General features: G+C 38.5%; 1 protein-coding gene across 1 annotated transcript in view; it reads left to right on the top strand.

The window, feature by feature from the left end:
- The window catches only part of PARD3B (par-3 family cell polarity regulator beta), a 942,908-nt gene that overhangs the window by 793,608 nt on the left and 129,149 nt on the right, over positions 1-20,151 (top strand). The gene's annotated exons all lie outside the window — the stretch shown is intronic.

Here is a 20,151-nt window from a genome sequence, read left to right as displayed (position 1 = left end):
AGGTGGGGAGGAAGGGTGGCAGGCTCAAAGAGCTCTCATTCTCTATGAAAAAAAGACTTGTTTCCCAGATTTCTTAGGGTTCTGACAACCACCTAGTCCCTATTAGTAACCAGCCTTTGTGTGATAGCATGATATATTGCATATGTTTACCGTTTACATTTCCCCAGCTGGGTGATATTATGCACTTTCAATTAGGTTGGGGAGAGGAAGGGAAATCATGGCATTTTTATGCAGACTGTAAAGTGTAGCTTCACAAGACTGATTACCTTTCAGAGCCTTTCCAATAACCAAGTGGAAAGGAAGGAGCAATTTTTAATCCTTACTGTCAAGCTTCCAGGTTGATAATATTAAAGAAAGATGGTCAAGTTTTTCTTTGGGACAAAATGAAAATATAAATTCTTATGACTGTGATACAGCCATAATAACTAAACTGCTAATTCAAAGAATTGATTAAGAGTTGGACTTTTTCTCGCCTTCATATAGAGTGGAATTTTATCATGTAAATAATAACACCAGGCATGAGCCTCTTTTGGCCCAGACCATAGTCAATCTTCCTTTCCCTTCCTCAGATAGGTCTTCATAGCAGGCCCCTTTGCATATTCCACAGCTAGAATCCCAGCACGGAGGAACTGTTTCTAGGAACCTCCCCAGCCAGAATTTCCCAATACTAATTCCATGGAAATAAATATGAAGCATTTTATTTAAAAAGGTTCATGAGTCAAATACATATGGGGGATTTTGGGTTAAGCCACAAGGAACAAGTTTCCTTACTGCTGTCTTCTTATGCCCAAGACACTACCGTGCATTCTACACCTCAAAGAGGACTATACAGCAACTCAACAGCCAAAACTCAGCATCCTCCACATTTTTGTCACCTAAAGCTTATCTCCCTCCCACCCCCCACCCTTATCTTATGGTTATTCTTTGAAACACTGTTTAGGAAAATCTATACTAAGCTAATTTTCACCCATGTAAGATTTGGCCAAGAAGGACATTTCTTAGGATAATCTTAACTCTAGCCACTATAAAATGATATCAAGAAAAAATAATTATTTACTGCCCAGTCCAGACATATGTGTAAGTAATAGAGTCTTCCTTTTGTCTCTGACCCCTTTTTACTAATAAATGGTCTAAAGCTGCTTTCAGTAGAGTTTAAGACTGTTGTCATATTTTCAGATAGCAGATCAAAGTGTGACCCTTTACACTCAGAATTGTCTTTATTCTGCTCTTTTAATGATATTTAAAGACTACTTTTCTCCTTGTTCTTTAAGTCTTCGAGCAAGCAGATTTTGTCTTGGCTCATAGTGAGCATTCGATAATGTTAGCTATTATCATTATTACTATCGTTATTATTATCATTACTATTACTCTCCTTTATCAATGAAATTATGAACTTTCCTAATGTGCCTGGGCTCAGATCAGTCTAAGAAGAGTTGCTATGACAGTTTCCCTAGCAGTGTGCAAAAACAGAAACTATGAATCCTAAACCTACCGTATCTAGAATCAGAGGGCACTGCTATTCATCCATCCATCTGTTCGGTCCTTCACTCATTCAGTATTTATTTGGCACCTAATGTGTTCTCAAGAGAAGATACATAGATGACTAAGATATCGTCTCAGTCCAGAGAAGGTCATATTCTAGTCAGTAGGGGACCAGCACATGTGGAAATGGACAATTACAATATAATATAAATAGAAGAAAAGGAAGCTTTTTTCCCCCTAACTCTGCCTATGCTAGTCAGGAAAGGCCTCCAAAAGGAGATGATGTTGGACATGGCTATGGAAGGATTAGTAAAAATGGACCAGATGCAATAAGGAAATTGTTTTCCTTACAGAATAATGAAGCATGTAGAAGGGCTTCTGCTGGAGAAGCTCAGAAGCACCCAGACGCGGAGTGTGGGCAGGAATGAAGGTGATAGGAAAGGAGGTTGCAGAGCAGGTCGGAGTCAGGTGGTGAAGGAATAGGTTGCATCATACGTTGCTACTTACTGCTCGGGAATTGCTGTTTGGCAATCTGTGTTAAGAAGGGTTCCGAAGCTATGCCTGAATAGGGGTGTCCTGGGCTCCAGAAGGCTCAGTGGAAGCCTGTGTGCAGTGGGTATTGATATATTTGCCAATCCTGTGGACAATGGGAGCCATTCATGCGCCACAACTGGGGGATGAGCTGATAGATTTGTATTTAGGGAAAATGGTTCTTCCAGCTTGATGACAGATGAAGAGGAAGGTGGTTAGACTGTGAGACAAACTGAGAGAAGATTACAGTAGTAAGAGATGACAAGGGTCTGGAATACAAGAATGGCACTGGAGACAGGAGAAAATAGGAAGCAGGTCAAAACCTTATTTTAAAACTAAGAGAAAGATGATTAGGAGATACCACAGATGTGAGGCTTTCAAATGCATGAAAGAGGTCAACAGAATAAAGACTAAAAAGAGGGATTTGGGTTTGGCCACTGAAAGGTCATCAGTTAATTTAGAAAAGTTTCAGAGGAGAGGAAGCACAGAGGGGGAATAATAACAAGTTGAAGATTGCTTAGGAGGTGAGAAATTAGACAGTGAGCTCTTGGTGGTAAAGAGAGAGCAAAGTTGTGGGATGGAAAAGGTTACAACTCTGAAGTTCCTTCTGTGGCAGCATTTCAGAGCTAACAAGGGAATTTAGAGACTGTCCAGAATAACCATCTCATAATATTATTGCAGAAACTGAAGCCCAGAGAAGTTAAGTGACTTGCCCAAGGTCACACAGCATGGAGTCAGGACTTTATTCTAAATCTATGTCATGCAGTCTTCTTCTCATTATCCCACACTGTTATATAGACCACACTCTCATTTCCTAGTTCAGGAAACCAGTACCCACATAGGTAGAGTGGCATCCATTTCAGTCCCAACATGTAAGAGTAGGTTAAATCATGAGTTTTGGGACAAAGCTGATCTGAGTCCAGTCTTCCTTCAGATACTAACATGTGGCCCTCAGTGAAATGAGTTTCCCAAGATGCCATTTCTCATTTTCAATCATATAATTCAACACATACTTAGTGAGTATCTGCTAAGGGCCAAGACCTGAGTTCAGTGCTGTATTCATCAGGGAGCCTGGGGAGGAGGGGTACGTTCCCCCCCTCCGGTATGAGCTTGTAGTTCAGTGGCGATACAGTGATCTAAACACGCAATGACAACACAGTGTGCGAAGTGCTGCCCTAGGGCGTGTGCAGAGTAATAGCTGGGCTGTTGGTTCGGAGGCACAGGGAGCAGCACGGGGGAAAGCCGAGCAGGGAGGAAGCACGGTGTGTAGAGGGACTGACAGGAGCTCAGTACAATTTGAGTGAGAGGCAAATGGAAAGAGATGACGTGGGAGGGTCTCAAACATGACCAAGGGCAGATGAGAGACCCTTGGCTGGCTTTGGTGGGGAGTTTGGACTTGATCTTGAGAGAGGCAGGGCAGGGGCAGGGAGGGACTCACCGAGGGCGTAAACAGGAGACACAGTCCTGGAATTCAATAGGCGTTTAGATGACACAGGCAGCTTGTCCTCACCTCCTTATCTATAAAGTGGGGATTATAATAACAGCACATGTTGTGATGGTTAAATATGAATTTACATTTTGCATTTTTTGTATCTCCATATAAAACATACCCTATTTGTCTGTATATCTCTATCTCACAGGAACGTATCATATGTGAGTTGCAACCTTCTAATAGGGGCAACTTCCTTCTCATACCTCCTTGCTCCACAAGAGTTGGCACCAAATCTTTAGCCGTTCTAAGAAAAAAAAATAACTTATAAAGAATTCATCTGCAGATGATAGTGGTTAAAAAACCATCTCTACCACCACAACATGAGACATAGGGCTGGATTCTCACAGTGCTGGTTTCTCACAGTGCTGGTTTTCCAGGGTTTGAACATGGAGTAAGTTAAGTCCTGTGCCCAGAGCCTGACAGCTCCTTGGGGTTTGTAACACATTAGTCTTCCACTGCAATGTTAGTATTTAAAGGGCTCCCACAATAATGAACATGGCAACTTTATGTCTGGATGAGGACAGAAAAGTTCCAACTGGGAGAACTAGGAGACCCACATGGCACTCGATGTAATTGCGGTTTTGCATTAGTCTGTGGGATTACTGGACATTCTTTTCTAGAGGCGGCAAAGGTGTTTGATCACACACCCTGTCAGTAAAAATGTCTTTAGGTGTCACCCCCACAAAATATGTGTATTTGTTTCTCAGTGATATACACTAATGTAGATATTATAAAACATATACCAAATACAGAAATTAATAAAAGGATGAGACTTTGAAAAATCACAACATAAGTAGTGGTTCTAATATTTTTTTCCTCCCTGCAAGTGAGGTTTATACAGCCCCTTTTGTATACCACTGGTATCAACTTTAGGCTTTGCAGGCGTAGGGACCCTGCCTGCTTTTGCTCCCCTTTATCTCCTCAGTTCCAAGGGCAGTCTGTTCTCAGTAAATGTTTTTGGAATGATGAGTGAAGGAATGGTTTAACAGAATCTTAGGGTCAGATAGGACCTTCAGTGATCAAGCCTCCTATCCCACTTAGGAGGCATCTTCTCCACAAAATCCCTCATGAGGTGTCGCTTGACCCATGTTGGGATACTTGCAGTGACAAAAATTCATAGAGCATCTTTTTTCACTTTGGGGTCACTCCAAGTGACATAGAAATGCCCACTTTTTATCCACATGAACACTGTCTCCATGTAACATTTACCATAGATCCTGGGTCAACCTACCTGGACACAGAATGTAAGCCTCATTAGTAGCCCTTCAGATATTCGAAGTGACTGCTGTGATCACCTTCATTAACAAACATATATTGAACTCCAGGCACGTGGTAGGCTCTGTGCTCATTGCTGGCCTTCACAAGGATGCAGGAAACATGGCACATAACCTTGAGAAGTTCACTGTATAATCAATGATTTTCTTCAGTATAAACTCCCCCAGCTGTTTCAGTCCTTTCTTATGTTATAATTCACACCTGTAGTCCTCTGGTAGCCCTTTTCTGAATGCATACACTCAAGGCTGTTGAGTCTGTGATCGCTGTGTTGAGCGTGGCAGGCAGAACTGGGTGCCATATATGAGATATGGTCAGAAAACCACAGAAACCAAGGGGATTCTTGTATCCTTTACATTTGTTAATGCGGTCTAAACTTTTACACCAGTCAAACTAAAGCATCTATTTGTTTTTCACTTGAGTTGCTATCAAGCCAGATTCCCCAATATACTGTACAGTTACAAAAGCCAACATTTGTACAATGATTTTTCAAAAATATGGGATATTCTCTTTATCCAAGCTAAATATTTACTTGTTAGGTTTAGCCCATTGTTGTAGCCAATAAAGACATTTTAAAGTATTGATTTTTGTGCTCCAATATATTAGCTATCTTTCCTAGGTTATATCATCCTCATATTTCATCACGGTGGACTCATTCATGTCATTGATAAGATCATTGATCAATGTCAAGTACAATCCCTGCAACTCATCACTTGAGACCTCCATTAATTAACACTCTTTGGAATCTTCAGTTAGCTATTAATCTAGTCTGCTATTATCTAGTCTGCATTCTCTGGTTCATCTGTGAGCTTATCTTAATGATATTGAGGTACACCCTGTTTGTGAAAATCCCTTGATTTACCAGTCTGGTAACCCTGACAAGAAAGGGAATCACTTGTTCTTTGGTGAATCCTAGAGATCACTTTTTTCCTTCTTGGTATTCATAAATAATGTGTCCATTTAGGCTTAACTATACAAAATGAGACTTTCTGTGGTCCAAGGTAATAGGAGACATTTAGTATTTGCTTACTAACTTCTTACTCATTGACCAACATTTAGCAGCTGTGAAATTAAAGTGGCAAACAGCACATAGCTCCTCAATACTCCAGTTAAGTGGCCTTGACTTCCCAGCATGTATCCACGAATGTTTGTAGGAAACTTTTATTAGGCATCTGTTGTATTCCATAGGTCATACAAAGAAGTTTAGAAACAATCTTGCTCTCAAGGAATTCACTCAGATAGCTGAAACTATCTCATAAACAAATAATTATCATATAATTGAATTCCATTAGAATAAAGGTACATACAGATATATTGTAAAAATTATGAAATTGCAAATGCATTCAATTTGGAAAAGACCTAAGACTATGGATGGATCTTTCCAAGATCTTGGTTCAAATGCATTAATTTTTAAAAATCTCAGATTCTTCACTGTAAAATAAGAGCGAGAGTATATCTGCTCTCCTCTGGATTGTGAATTAAATGAAATTATGCCAGTGCATGGCTCAATAAATGTCAACTATTACTATTTAGGAAGGTTATTGGACCACATATTATTAGGCTATATTATATATTATTTGGATATATATTGAGAAGGTTATTGAACTAAATATAACTGTTTAGGAAGTTTATTGATTATATCTAGCTGTTGATTCTTAAAATCATAGGTTTAGGAACCTGCTAGATTCCATCTGTCCCGTGGTCACATATTTAATGGTTAATTCCTAACTGTAGCCATAACTCCTGCCAGTGTGCTGCAATCATCAGAAACAAAAAGTAGAACAGAAAACCAAGTGAGCAGATAAAAAACAAGAAAACTAAATAATGGTTCAGATTCTGCTAGATCAATCATATCATCTGCATAAGTAAAAAGCATAGTTATTACACACCAAGCTATTTTGGCAATTTTTAAAAAACCATAACTCATTAGATGTCCCTAAGCTTGTCATCGGAACTAAGGCTATATTCCTACCATGTCACTTGAGTGTCCATTTGGTTCGTTGGGCTAAATAATTGTCCACAGAGTAGGTTAGCCCAGTTTCTATGGATCCCAGAAGAGCTGTCAGTAACAACAGTGTGTCAAGTCAGATCCTATTTGGTTATAAACAACAGAAAACCCAACTATGTCTTACCCATTAAAGAATTTAGGTGGCTCTGACCTCATAAATTGACCCCTTTTCCTCTTCCTTTTTGCCTTCCCCAGTGGTCAGGCCCCTTCCTTGTGTTGCATCATGATTCCAATATGGCTGCTGCAGCTCTGGGCTTCACGTCCACCTTCCAGGGAGAAAGGAGGAGAAAGGGGAAAATGGCCAGTGAATATGCTAGTCAAGTTCATCCCTGTGGAAAGATTTCCCAGAAGGTCCCAACAACTTCTCATTGGCAAAAATTGTATTAAAAGGTCACTCTAGTTGCAAGAGAATGTTGAGAAATAGTATTTTATCTTTCCAGTAAACAAAGTCAAAGGGGAAAGGAATTGTGAGTGGCTTTTAGGGAGTCACTCCATGGAATCCATCACAAACAGATGGATTACCTCTAGATGACTTATCTCTCCCTTTTTTTTCACTTCCCTTTAATAATGCAGAAGTTATAGATTAATGCTACATAGCTCTTTTGTCAAGTATATTCTTATCAACTCTCTGTGGGAGGCTATCCTTATTATGTTGACCCTCTTTTATAGCTCAGACCAAAATATTTCCATCTGAATAAAGGCTAATCTCACTTAACTAAGGCAACTGGGGACGTACATTCTTAGTTTTCACGACCACTGAAAAAGTATGTTTTGGGAAATTCTAAGATTAGGGCAATAAAGGATAGGAAAAATGTTAACAGGAGAGCTTTGTAGCTATGTGAACAGCTGGGTGTGAACATATTTTGTGCTGTTGGGGCAATGTAGGATAACTGATATCTCTTCACCACAACAGTGGATTTCTGAGATCCGGCATTTCATTGAGCCACAGCTTTGTCATGGACAGTTCATGCCTCTGTTAGTGTTCGTCCCTAGTCTCTTTCTCTCTAGTGAGTTTTCCAGTTAATTTTATTTTAGTTTAACAGCATTTTAGCTCTCACCTCTGACTCATGACTTTGTGAGGCTGCGTGTAGGGACTTGAATAGTGAATACAGTAGATTACTTAGAGATGTGTTTTTTAGTTTCTACAGAGCCAAAGTGATCTCATTTGGGTTTGGGAATCCCAGTGATAAATGTCATTTCCATAGAGAGTTAACTCATCAGTTGAACAAAGCAATCAGATTTTTTTTCTTAGAACATATTACCATCAATTTTTAAGTGACTTTTAAACAATAATGAGAAATCTCTTAATGAAAGAATCTCTATGACCAGATAAGTGCTAATAGTAACTGATATACCATTAACTCTCCGTTCCTCCATCCCCTCTCTTTAAAACTTGATGTTCTCATTAATTTTTTTTTCCATCTTCTGAGAGCCCTCCTCTTGGGACTATGTTAGTTATGTCTGCATAAGTTGTCAGCATCCAGGGGTGACAAATGTAGACAATCTTCTCCTTTATTATGCATGAGCTAGGCAAGGAGGGTTGGTATTCAGTAACCATCCATTTCCTAGACATCTGCCCCCCATCCTCAACCACCGGTAGTAAAGTGGGCACATTTGAGGAGTGTTTGCCGAAGGGTTACCCTGATTTCTTAAAGCTGTCATTTAAGCGTTGACTTGAATATTTTTCAAACAAATGATCTGATCCTTAGGATATATTCATCTAACTAACTGTGTACTAAGTAAGAGGAGGTTAGAGAAGAGGTACAGAATTTCTTCATTTAGATATAAAATAACACAAAGAGAATGGAGCAGAATATAGAGTTTCCTGCCCTCCAGAAGGATAAGCTGAAAAACTTGGAATAGTAATGATGATATACTATGATAAGGGTGAGCCAGAGATGCTTAAATGCAGATCTGGGGGGAGTCAAAGAAGGCTCCTTGAAAGATTCGCTATTATGACCTAAAGAACAAGTAGAAATTGAGTGGGCAGAAGAGAATGCAGAAAGCCCCACAGAGAAAACATGGTGCATTTAGGGAACTACATATATTAGAATTGCTGGCATATAGTGTGTAAGTTAGGGCCAGCTGGAAGCCAGAGATGAAAGTCAGCACAGGCCTTGTTGTTAAAGGCCAAACAATCTAAGATAAAGCATTTAGACTGTAGCCCAAGGGTAACAGGGAACTCTTGAAGTGGGTTTGGCACGTTCAGATTTGTGCTTTAGAAAGATGACAGAAATCCTGTGGAGTAGGAATCTATTTCACAAATGAGAAACTGGAGGCTCAGAGAAATTAAGAAACTTACCTATGGTGACACAGGTAATAAGTTGGCAGAGCCAGAGTCTCAACCCAGGTCTTACTCCAAAACCCATGCATGAGCTTCCAGCTATGCTAGAGTTTTTCAAACTGCAGGGTGGTAACCTATTAGAACATCTTGAAATCAATTTAGTGGGATCAACCAACATTTTTTAACAAAATAGGAGGTTAAAGAATAGAAAAGAGCATTGCATAGATTATAATAAGTACAAGCACTATTTTGTATTTATGTTTCAGCTATGTATGTATGTAAAATGTATACATGTATATACATATATAAGGTATATATGGAGCTGAGTACTGGGACATGGTGCAAAATGCCTTTCTTACTGTTTATTGCAGTCAAAAATGTTGGAAGCCACTAAGTAGGTGCAAAGAGCATGCATGCTGCTCCTGACTTGTCAAACATTCCTCCCTCCCTCATTCATTCATTCATCCATTCATTCCATTAAAAATATTAGATGTCTATTATGGGCAAAGCACCCTACTCCAGGCCATGGGGATACAAAGACATATTAGAAGCCTTGGGCTTTGACCTACTTCTCTGTAGTAGTACTAGATTTGTGTTGATCTACCACACTTACTGCAGGCCTCCTGTGACCTGTGGTTTGCATTAATCTCTTAGGCTAAGCCACATACCTTTTCACTACACAATCTTTGCAGATGCTAAGGACAGATTCCAAAGTGCCCTCTTTATAATTCCTGTATTTAATGCAATGTGTAATCAAGAATAGGCCATTGTTAGGTCAATTGCTTTCCTGTATTTACCTTTTCAAACAATAAATAATCAGTGGGATGAGAAAAGGTAGTAAAAGGTAGTTTTAATGTTAGTTCTCATAAATATCCAACATCTTAAAGAGATGTGTTAATATTTATATGCGGTGGAATAGCCTCTCCTCAGGAGAGCTGACTGAGGATTGGTAGGAACCCAAACAGAAATAGAATTCGGCAGCCATTGTTTTTCACAGACTTTCAATCAATCCTGAGCAAGCACTCCAGATTCCCTTGGACTTGGCCGTGACTCAGTCTCTCACTTTCCAAATTGTCAAGACTCTAAGAGGGATATTCTCTTCAATGCAGATACAGTGGATTTTCTATGTCAAGGGCAGGGGGAGGCCTGGGTTCAAACCATGCCCTTCCTTAAAGGAAAGCCTGACTGGATATACTTGTGCCTCTCCCTCTACCAGTTACTCCATGAAGAACCAAACCCAGGGGAGGCCAGTCGGGTCACATCCACACTTAACACCAAGAGCATAAAGCCTAGTTGTGTCTTACAGGGAAAGTTAGTCTTTAAAGTCGAACACAAGGCAAGAATAACTCACAGTAAAAATTATCCTTGAAAATCCCTTAAACCACCCTTTAAGTGTAGTGTGTATGGTACTGTGTACAGTATTTATATTAATTATTATTTACATTATGGTTTAAGAGCCAGAAGATAGACCAAAGGAAGACAAAGAAGGAAAATCTGTATATGAGAAACAGCATAGCAGTGAAGAGGGCAGATTCTAAAGCCAAACCTCCTTGTTTTGAGGCCTGGCTTTACCATTCAGTATAGCTGTGTGACTTGAGCAAATTTCTTACCTTCTCTCTGGCTCAGTTGCCACATCTATAAAATGGGCATAATCACAGTACCTGCATTAGAGTGTTGTTACAAGGATTTAACTGAGTTTATATATGTAAGCAAAAAACAGCAGCTGGCAGTTAATAAGCATCATTTAAGTTTAAGCTATTACTAATATATGCTGATGTCTGCCATTTACACCATTCTGCCATTAAGATTGCTATTAATTCCCTAGTACTGAACTGAAGTTGAGTGAAGAATTACAGAATGTTCTTACTCCTCTACTTACCTGTAGTAGATTTTTTTTTTCAATTTGGATGGACATTTCCTGCCAACATAACCTCATGTATTTTTATTGACTTTTTCTATACCATCCAGTTATAGTTATTAATATTATATATAATCGTAGTTATACACAGTTACATAGTTACAGTTATTTTTTAACTTTTTATTTTGAAAGTTGTATAGCATCATTGGAAGTTGCAAATGTAATATGAAGAAGTCCTTCATAATTTTATCCAGGTATAATCCCATCTTACAAAATTATAGTATGATATTAAAACCAGGAGTTTGACATTGGTACAAAGCTGTCCATAGTTCTATGCCGTTTTATCACGTAGGTGGATCCATGTAAATAGCCATTTGTGTAATCCTGATGCAGAACTATTTCCTTCACCACAAAGACATCCCTCATGGTACCTCTTTATAATCACATGCCCTCCTCCATCCCTAACTCTTGACAATCACTAATCCGTTTTCCACCTCTGTAATTCTGCCATTTCTAGAATGTTCTATAAATGGAATCACATAAATAGGGAAGAATGTGAGCTTTTGAGATTGGCTTTTTTCAGATTGGCTTAATGCCCTGAGATCCATGCAAGTTGTGGGTATGACTAGTTCATTTCTTTTTATTGCTGAGTAATATTCCATGGTATGAATGTACCACAATTTATTTAACTGTTCACCTATTGAGGGACATTTTGGTTGTTTCCAATTTATGGCTACTACAAATAGAGCTGCTATAAACAATCACCTACAGGTTTTTGCATGAACATAAATTATATGTCTCCCATTCTTATCTGTATGCTTTTTACTTCCTTTTCTTGCCTCATTGTGCTGGCTAGAACTTCCGGCACTATGTTGGAAATCATTCAGTCTCACAGTTAAATGTAATTTTGCTGTAGGTTTTTGTAGCTGTCTTTTATCAAGTTGGGGAAGTTTTCCTTAATTCCTAGTGTTCTGAGAGTTTTTATCATAAATCGGTGTTGAGTTTTGTCAAGTGCTATTTCCATTTCAATTTCTGTAATCATGGGATTTTTCATCTTTAGCTTGTTAATAGTTTACATTTATCACTTTTCAAACATTGAACTAGCCTTACATCTCTGGGAAAAAAACCATTTGGTCATTAGTATATAATTATTTTTATATATTACTTAATTCTATTTGCAAATATTTTGATAATTTTAGCATCTATATTAATGAGGAATATTGGCCTGTAGTTGTTTTTTTTTTTTTTTTTTTTTTTTTTTTTGGTGCCATCTTTGGTTTTGATACCAGGGTAATACTGATTTCATTGAGTGAGTAGGAAATGTTGCCTCCTCTTCTTTTTTTGGAAGGGATTATGTAGAACTGATATTAATTCTTCATTAAACATTTGGTAGAATTCTCCAGTGAAACCATCTGGGCCTAGAGATTTCATTTTTGGGATGTTTTTAATTATGAATTCAATGTCCTTAATAATTATAAGGCTATTCAAATTATATCATACCATATGAGTTGTAGTTTTTCCTTTTTCAGGAGTTGATCCATTTCCTCTAGGTTATCAAATTCATGTGTGTAGAGTTGTTCATAATACTCCCTTAGTATTGCATAGATCTGATATTCTCTTATTGATCTACAGGTTCTGTAGTGATATCCTCTGTTTCAGTCTTGATATTTGTGATTTTTATCTTCTCTTTTTTGTCAGTCTTATTGGTTTTAGGCTATGTTTTCATGTATCTTAAATCTATATATGTTTTGAACCAAATGATATACTGTAATTACTGTTTCATATGGTAAATATTCATTTATTTTACATTGCTTTTTCTCTTTATTTTTTAAAAAATATCTTTGTTTCCATCTGGAACACTTTTCCTTTTTTTCTTAATAATTTCCTTTAGTTCTTGCCTGCAATGTGTCAAATTCTCCCAGTTTTTGTTTTAAAATGTTTTTATTTCATCTTTGTTTTGTAGGGATATTTTATCTGGGTGTATAGCTATCAGGGTCTTCTACTTTTAACATTTTAAAGATATCATTTCATTGTTTTCTGGCTTGCAATATTTTTATAAAGTCTATTGTCAGACTACTGTTACTCCTTGGAAGATACTGGTTGAGTATCCCAACTGGCCAGTTTATAACACAGATATTCCAAAATTCAGGAAAATCTGAAATCCGAAACACTGCTGGTCCCAAGCATTTCGGATAAAGTATATTCAACCTGTGATGTATCTTTTTTTTTTTAATTGCTTTGAAGTTTTTCTCTTTGTCTTTGTTTTCAGCAATTTTAATATGATATGTCCCTGTGTGTTTGTGGTGTTTAAATCTGGTTACAATTTGCAGAGCTTGAATCTGTAGTGTAATGTCTTTTATCTGCTTTGAAAAATTCTCAGCTGGTGGTGGCCCTTCAAATATTGTTTCTGTCTTATCCTTTTCTTCCCTCTCTCTCTCTCTCTCTCTCTCTCTGTCTTACCTGCCTTCCCACCTTCCACTTCTCCCTCCCTCCATTCTGGGAACCCAATAAAAAAAATCAGACCTTTTTGTACACATTCCTTACTCTCTGTTCTGTTTTCATTTTTTCTCTGTGTTTCAGTTTCTTATTTTTTAATGTTTTGTCTCCCAGTTTACTACTCTTGCCTTCTGCTGTGTCCAATCTTCTATTAAACCTATCTGTTGAGCTCTTAATTTTAGTTATTGTAATTTTCAGTTTTAGATGTCCATTTGTTTGTTTTACCCTGAGAGTCTACTTCTCTGATGAAATTCTCCATCTTATCATCATTTTTCTTGAATAAATTAATTATAGTTATTTTAAGAACCATGTCTAATAATGTCAATATCTGCATTAGCTGTGGGTCTATTCATATCGCTTGATTTTCTACTTGGTTTTTAGTCATTTGGTCTTATCTCCTGGTATGCATAATAATTTTGATCAAATGCTAGACATAGTCCTTGAAAAACTGTAGAAATAATCTCAGGCTGATGTTATCTTTCTCCAGAGGATATTAGTGTTGCTTTCCGTCAGGCAGTTAGAGTAGGGGCGTGTTGCCCTAATCCAGTCTGATTGAAATGGCTAGAAGCTGGGTTTTAGTTGTTGTGAGCAGTGGCCTATTAATAATTTACTCTTACTGCTATGGTATAGCCTTCCTGTGATCCTAACTGGAAGTTTGGGTTATTTGCTAGGGTCCTTGTTTCTAAGCAGGCCCTGAACTCCAATTTTTATCTTCCCAGCCCAACAAGAATGTCAGAATCCCTGTTCAGCCTCCAAGTCTACAAGCACTGCAGTCTGCTCATTTGATTAGCATTTGAGACCGTGCCACTTATGAATTAGCAAATGACTTAGAGAGAAAAGTGCCGCAGAATATTAGTCTCCATTCAATGCGCTTACCTCTGCCTACTCTTCAGAATCACTCCTGGCCTCTCAAGTCTTGGCTGCCTTGGAAATTCTCCAGTGCCTTCAAGCAGTTAGGCTTTAGGGTTTTTGTTGTTTTTATTTTTTTTTTTCTTTAAATTTTTCTAGCTTTTCTGGTTATTCTCGTGAGAATGAGAATGCAATAAGCTCTTCCATCATTACCAAAAAATGGAAATCCATGATCTTTTTTAATGTTAAGTGTTCATAACATTAATGTATGGTTAATAGACTTTGTTGTTAGAAGGAATGCAAGAACTAATATATATGAAAGTAACATGTGTAGGGCCTGGTACCTAGTAGGCACCTCTGGATGATTTTACATTTGAATTTAAATGTACCCTGTTTTTGGAAAAGTTGTAGAAATTGGTCATTAGCATTCAATTTTTTCACATTGGTCTTTCTTGTTGAGGCCCTACAGAGCAGTGTCAGCTGTCATGCTCTTGAGTGTTTGCTGATGAACCTTACGTCAGTCACATGCCTAAAGGCTACCTGTTCCCATCACATTCCCACTCAGAGACCCTTCACCATGTCAGGGACGACCTTCAGCAAGAGGAAGGACAGGTTGGTTTCTTTCTCTGGCAGCTCACACCTCAGTGTCCTTGCACAGAGAAGAACTAATCTGGTGGAGCTCAGCTTCAGCCCTTTCTCTCATTCTCTGCTTTCCCGAGTGTTCTGCCACTGCTTTCCCCTCATGGCAGCTTTGTTCCAGCTGGAATCCAGCCTCTTTCTCCTGGCAGTGAGGCCAGTGTTGGTGGAAGGTAGCAGGGATCTTACAAATTGGTTTATCTGGGTACTTATGTGAGTGGAAACTGAGAAATGCCAAGAAAAAACAGCAGAACTAGATGTAAGTGTTTCAGAAGTGAGGGACATTACAATACCAAAGACGTGGACTCACTTAATTCCAGTTTAGAGTCTGGAAAACAACTTTTTGGAGTCTGTGTGATTTCCAAGTCTGCCAACTAATTCACTTGAAAACATAAAAAATGTAGAGCAATAGACTTCAATAGTAATCTTCAGACCATTGGAGTTTAAATGCAGCTTTAAGGATGTGCAGTCCATAAATTTCCTTTTGGGTCATTTTTTTTCTGAGAGAATATTTCTCTTAACTTAGCTATATTAGTTCAAGGATTCCAGAATCTCCTTAGATGTAGGTTTTATGATCTGGAAACATAATTATTTAGGAGAATTTTCAAGACTAAGGATGTTGATGGTGATGATGACAGCTAATATTAATAATAGTATTCATTGAATATTGAATATGTCCAGCATTGAAACATTCTATTAATACATGCATATTATCTCTTGAGCGGTGTCTATTTATTACGTCTCTTGAGGTTATCATCTCTCTCCATGTGGTAAATAACATGGAGTTTGAAGCTGGGCATAAATCCTAACTCCACTGACTCTGTTACCCTTGGCCACATGATGTAACATCTTTAAGCCTCTCTTTCTTCATGACTAGAATGAAGATGATACTGTGTTTCATAGGATTCTTGCAGGCTTGAGTGAGTTAATGCATGTTAAACCTCTAGCACAATGGCTGGTTCATATTGTGTGCCCAGCAAATTTTAGCCATTTTTTCTCACTGTTCTATGATTATTGGTTGAGATGCCCTCGACCAGACCAGTCAGGTAGAGAATTTAGAGAACAGAAAGATCTAAAAATATAAGAAGAGGGTATTGCAGGAACCACTGATGATGTACCGTGAACCAACTGAGTTTCCAGGCCTGGCCTTAGAAAACATGGCTCTTTAATACTCATTTGAATTCCATAAAGTATACCAAATGAATGAATCTCTACTCATTCAACAATTATTTTTTGAGTGAGATGTGGACACAGTCCTTTCTTTCATGGAACTTAATATCTATTAGAGAAGACAAATATTAAATACTTAATTATAAGTACTCCTTGAGTACTATCGAGGAGAAGTCCAGGGTGTTGTAAACATATTTGACATTATGGAGGATGAAGGAAAGAGTCGCTGAGAAAGTGACATCTAAGTTGAGACTGGAAGAGTCAGTAGTTAGTCACAAGAATTGGGGTGGTGGAAGGGGCACGAAAAGCATTCCAGGCAGAAGAGCAGCATGGGGGAATGCCCTGGTGTGGAAAGGAGCTTGGCAGGTATGAAGAAATGAAAGAAGGTCCCCTTACCAACACTAAGCAGATAATAAGGAACAGAGGCTTAGTAACTGGATGAGTTAGTTCATCTGCCTGGTACCTTTCTTTTCTTGGTGGACCAAGAGGTGTGCCCTAGCACAGATTGCCATATAGAAGAGGTTCCCCATTCTTTCCAGCACCACATCTCAGGGTACCCATCATTCTCAAGCTATCTAGGGACATGCACCTCCTAGCTCTCAGAGATCAAACCTATTTCCCTCCCTATCACTTATTCTCAGGGCTAGGGGTCCCTTATTAATCTGATAAATGTTTGTTCCTGCAGTTGAAGGTCAACTTGTAATGGTTCTAGGTAATTGTTCCCAAACTTGAGCATGAATCAGAATCACCTGGAGAACCTGTTAAACCACAGATCCTTGGACCCTTCCCACCCCCAGAGATTCTGATTCAATACACCTGGGACAGAGCCCTACAATTTGCATTTCTCACAAGCTGCCACATGATACTCTCGCTGTTGGCCTGGGGTCCATACTTGGCAAATCACTAATTTAAGGTGTCTTTCTTCTTTCAGCAGTTTAATAGCCACCATTAGTTCCTTAACTCAAAGAAAAATATTCTGGAGGGGCCCAAAAGAGGAAGTACCAGAGACTTTGTGAGTAACTGCTATAGTGGCCTAATGGAATGAACCTCTTTCTGGGAATGACTTATATTAAACATCTATCTTTTCAGTACTTAGCACATAGTGGGTACCAAATACGTGTTTGAAAGAATCACAGAATGGATCTAGCTTAGTGACTTAAGAGGTAGGTTTTACACATTATTCTTTGGAAAGCTCTCGTGATTCCTTTCAGGCTGAAAGGCCTTCTAGGAGAATAAATTATTGTCATTCTCTTGGAATCCAGCCCCAGAAATTGCAGAGTCAAGATATGCTTGTATTTTAAGTACTTACTTGGATTAAAAGCTGAATTGCTAACAGGATTACAAAATGCCAAGTTTGCTGAGTCTCAAATTGTTTATGCACATGTTTGGTTCAAATTTCTTTCATCAATCAGTACGTTTCTGTTTCTAATTACAGTCTTAATGTTTTTTTGACACCTGCACGTGCATTCTCCGTGTAAACCAGCTCCAGTAATTTGCACAGGTATAATACTGCTGAAATGAGGCTCTTAACCACCAGTATGTCACCTACACCACATGTCTAAGGAATTCGGGGGTGTTGTGCCTTAATTCACATTGTGATTCAGAAAACAGTCTGCTATTTTTCCCATTTTCACTCCCATAGTGTTGTGAAACATCTTAATAAACACTCTAACAATTTTCCTCATTCTATGCACATGGAGTTTTAGTAGATGATGCAATATAATTTTCATTTGTGATTATTTATGTTTGTCCTTGGAATTTCTGTATTTAGATAAAAGAAAAAGAAAAACACTCAAGATTACCATAATTCTCCAAAATATAATGTGTGCAATCTGAAAGTATATTACTACCACCGATCAAATTGATTGCAGACTCACAGTCTAGTCCCTGAAGTTTGGAGCTGCTTTTGATGTGAGCCATCCATCAAATCTCAGATGTGACTTACTCAGTGGCTTGTGGGTCAAAGTCTTCCATGTATTGTGATGAACCAACCTGAACAATTCTGTGCCCAGTTCTTAGGTTGGACCTTGACCCTAGCTGACACCTGTAAAATTGCAAGTGACTTCCCTGTAGGCTGTAATAATCAGAGTCCTAGTTAGAGAAAATGTCATTTCAGCATCATCTGAGAATTACTTTTTTTGCCCTGAATATCCATCCCTCTCTGCCCACTTATTTGGTTTGAAATGATTGACCTAATTGGGGTCAACCACCAAAAAAGGATGTGCTACTGATTTTGTCATTTCTGAATGCCCAGTACTAAAGAATATCTTGATGATGACATCAATTAGTCTTCCTTAAAAGTTGGAGAGTTTGAACAGTAGATCCAAAATATTGCAAGAGTGTACTCTGTTGGGGGAACTCAGCCAAGGTGAGGAACGTGTCCACGTGTGTATCAAGTAGCCGTGGTCTGGCCAGGCACTGCCTTGGGGCCCTTCAAAAGGCAGCAGAATGATGTTAGTGTTAACATTTCACTGCGCATTAATTCTTTTAAAAAAAAAAACCTGTCATTTAATTTTAAATGCTAATATGCACATGGTTAATTAAGAAGCCAAAATTGGCTATAAGCTTGGTGAGCTCTGAGAACGGGGAGAGAGATCATTACGCTTCTGCTCATGGTTAGCTATTTGTGAACCAGCTGATAATGTGCAAAATTAAGATTTCGTAAGTGGCATTTTAAATGAATGGTTAATGGCTGAAGATTAATTAAACAGTCAGAGTTGCTGAAGAAAAGCTGTTAAAAATTATGTTTATAGGCCAGTCACTTGCACACTGAAACTGAAATCCTGATAGATTGTGGCCTTTGTGTTTACCGAGAGCGCATTTTAAGGAAGCGGCCTTCTTGAGGAAGAAAAGCCACCCTTCTCCACACGCCATGCAGCTGTGGCAGTAGCCTTAGGGACTTTCCTTTGGAGTAAAAGCTACCAAGTAGGAAAATGGACTAGAAAAGTGTTTTATTGAAGGGGTCTTCACTAAAACCTTCATCCCAGGTAACCAGGCATGTTTTATTCCCTACCTGTGTGCAGCAGAGTTCTAAGTTAGAGTAGGCAGAACCCAGGGGATTTTTAAGAAACTACTCTGTAATTCTGTAAAAGAAAGAATTGCAGTATGTTGTTTTCAACCTGTAGCAGATACTTCTTAAGTCTGAAACTGCTAGCCCTGTTGGTGGTGGAAACATGGATTTTGTGCATCTGGCTCTAGCATAGATTGGTTCCTTGGGGAAAGGTTTGCCTTTATATTCAGCACTGTGCTTCATGCATAGGAGGTGCTATAAAAATATTTTTAAAACTTGCTTGTCATAGCTTAACTCAATAAATATTAAATAAATCAATGAATGAGCTACCTAAAAGTTGGTCAGTAGAATATCAAAGGCTCTTTTAAATGCCTTTCCATCTGTCCAACAAATGACCACCCTCCTTCTCTCCTGCACCAGGTAGTATATTAATATATGGCTGTATCCCAGCCCCTGGGATACAGAGTCTAGTCAGGGGGACACAGTCATGTCAGCAAGTAAATCACAGCCGTAGTAAGTATTGTTACAGCAGCCAGAGAGAAGAGTAGCAATCTCAGGATGGGGGATAGTCAGAAGTGTATTTTGCTATCATTTGCAAAGAAATTAATTCTATCAACTGTGAAAAAAATTAGCATTCAAATTTATTTTTTCTTTTTGAGTTCATTTAGTTCAATGCCCTGCTTCTAGATAGAAGACCCAAATCATACGTACCAGACAGTTGTGTCTCTTCTTTAAAAGTTCCCTAGAGATGGAGATCCTTCAGCCTCCCTTGGTAGCCTGTTGCAGTGTTTAATCACCCTTCTAATCAAGAAGTTAATCCTATTTCCTCTTCTCTAGCCTTCTTTGGGTTAGTGGAACCTGTAAAACACCCATGGGACCCCTTGGAAACCTTCAGAAGTTAATTAGTCAACACTGGGCTGCCCCAGGTTCAACAGTGTGACTTGTAATGGTGAGGTTCTGTAACTGCGTAATAGTAATGGCATGATTTTGCTACATCTCAAATCAAAAGTTTTCTTCCTGATCTAAAGGGAAGGAGAGCAATTTATTTTAGCATGTTTTAGAA

This window comes from Lemur catta, chromosome 8, assembly GCF_020740605.2.
Source record: "Lemur catta isolate mLemCat1 chromosome 8, mLemCat1.pri, whole genome shotgun sequence".
NCBI classification, from domain to species: domain Eukaryota; kingdom Metazoa; phylum Chordata; class Mammalia; order Primates; family Lemuridae; genus Lemur; species Lemur catta.
The sequence above is the reverse complement of the archived record's forward strand: the minus strand, read 5'-3'. Positions and strand labels throughout refer to the sequence as shown.